This window comes from Oncorhynchus clarkii, chromosome 26 (genome assembly GCF_045791955.1).
Source record: "Oncorhynchus clarkii lewisi isolate Uvic-CL-2024 chromosome 26, UVic_Ocla_1.0, whole genome shotgun sequence".
Classification (NCBI taxonomy): Eukaryota; Metazoa; Chordata; class Actinopteri; order Salmoniformes; family Salmonidae; genus Oncorhynchus; species Oncorhynchus clarkii.
Window position 1 is genome coordinate 42,252,768 of NC_092172.1, and position 1,962 is coordinate 42,254,729.

Genomic DNA, 1,962 nt, shown 5'->3' on the forward strand with positions numbered 1-1,962 from the left:
TCCCAGTCATGTGAAATCCATAAATGAACAGTAACTCAGTAAAATCTTTGAAATTGTTTATTTGATTACATAAAAAAAAATTAATTGTTTCATGTTGCGTTTATATTTTTGTTTTTGTCTGGGAAATTAACATTTTCAATAACACTTCACATTAAAGTATACTTACAATTATGTATAAAATGTATTATATGCACTTTCCATATAGTCCTAAGCATTTTAATGTATTTTACCAGTACTTGTGTAGACTTGCAAGTCAGAATCTTTACAATCAAAATTGTATAACTTAGTTTGTAAAAAAAAAAGAAAGAATTATTAGTTTATAGATAGTGTAGTTCATACATGTGTTAAACAGCTATAACACAATGATATGTTGTTTTGGTGCTTCCTATAATTACATAGGGTGACCCGACAGCAGCCAAACCCGCGCGACGCAACGTATTCCCCATCACAACCAAAATGGCGGAGGACGGAGCCGGGTCGGCGCCTTGAACACAACTGGCTATAGTAGTCTATTTCTAGATATCAACGGCTCATTCAAATATTGACTGTTTTTAAAAATGCCAGTGTGTTTTTGAAGAAATCCCGCCGAAGTTGGACGACGAGTGATATCGCGTTTGCTGGTGGTGTAAGTATAATGCTAATTAAACCGTTATTTTGTGAGGAGTTGATAAGGGGTTTAGCTATGAGTTTGCTAGCTAATGTGAGGTAACCGGCCGTAGCCAGGCTAACTAGGGCGAACGGTGTTTTATTCCAGGCTGTCACTCTCCGTTTAGTGGGATCACCCCTATGTGAATTTGAGCAGAATTCATGCAGTGAATTCACCGGATAACTGTCCAGACAGACAGTACCAGCCTCAGTGTGTCCTGCTTTTAAAGCTGCATTGTAATGGATTTAGTATCTCGTCGGCTTCTGTAATACCTTCATGCGTATGCAGATGACATGCCACAGGTTGCTGTCAGTCTGTCAAGGTGGTGGAAAACGGTGTGCATAATGAATATAGTTAGCTTTATATTCGTGCCCCAGAGCATGGAATCACAGTATGGGACCCGTTTACAGGACCCACCTGTGTGGCTATGACTATGACCCTATGCAGGGACATAAGGATTGACTGATTGGTTATATAGTGCACATTCTAGTGTCACGAATAGATTTTTGTCTTGGACTATAATAAAGTAATGTGTGGGTCAGATAGTCTTAAAATAAAACTGAATATCTTCCTCTGTCAGATAATAATTTAAGCTGGGCGAGAAAACCATGTGTCACTTCTGCTTGGCAGAGCTATGTAGTTATTTGCAGGAGGCTTGATGGTGTGCAAACAGAGTACAACATTAAACTACCAGCTCAAGATTGAGGAAACTGGCATCGTGGTTTTTGACTGAGGAAACAAAGTTGATCCTACTGTTTAGATTGAGCTGAAGTGAGTATAGTGGAAACGTGATTTAGATGTTGTATTCACTTGGATGTTTTGGTAGCAAAAAGAAAGAAAGTATGCTGTTTGTGCTGTGGAAACAGCTGTATGGAAAGCAGATGTGTAAAAAAACGTCTCCAAATTCTTGCATACTGGAATGATGGAGACATCAGATATGAATTAACTTTAGGCTATTAAAGATGGATTTCATCATATGTATTTCCTCACGGGAGATGAAAGTGGTGACGCCATACAGGACAGACAAGTCAGATCAAATCATACCATCACACTCTGACAGGAAGATAGACACAACCTACCCCATGTGATTTGGAAACCTCACTGTCACTTATACCAGAGAGGTGTTTATATACTCACTCAGTAAACTGCACAATTCCTCTTCTGGAGCCAGTCAACAGTCTAGATTCTATCTTATCATATTCTATTTTATTCTATCCTGTGAGTCACTAACTAAGCTAATCCTGATCAACATTGTCAGTGTTCAACACAAACTCAGTTGTCTTGATTTATGGAAAATAGTAAAACAATTGTTGGAG

At 38.4% G+C, this 1,962-nt stretch overlaps 1 protein-coding gene across 1 annotated transcript in view; it reads left to right on the forward strand.

Moving 5' to 3' along the window:
* Positions 1–463: 463 nt before the first annotated feature.
* The window catches only part of LOC139384475 (C-myc promoter-binding protein-like), a 133,697-nt gene continuing 132,198 nt past the window's right edge, over positions 464–1,962 (forward strand). Inside the window, exon 1 of the mRNA XM_071129260.1 lies at positions 464–625. The gene's annotated coding sequence lies outside the window, so the exon portion shown is untranslated. The remainder of the gene's footprint in view (positions 626–1,962) is intronic.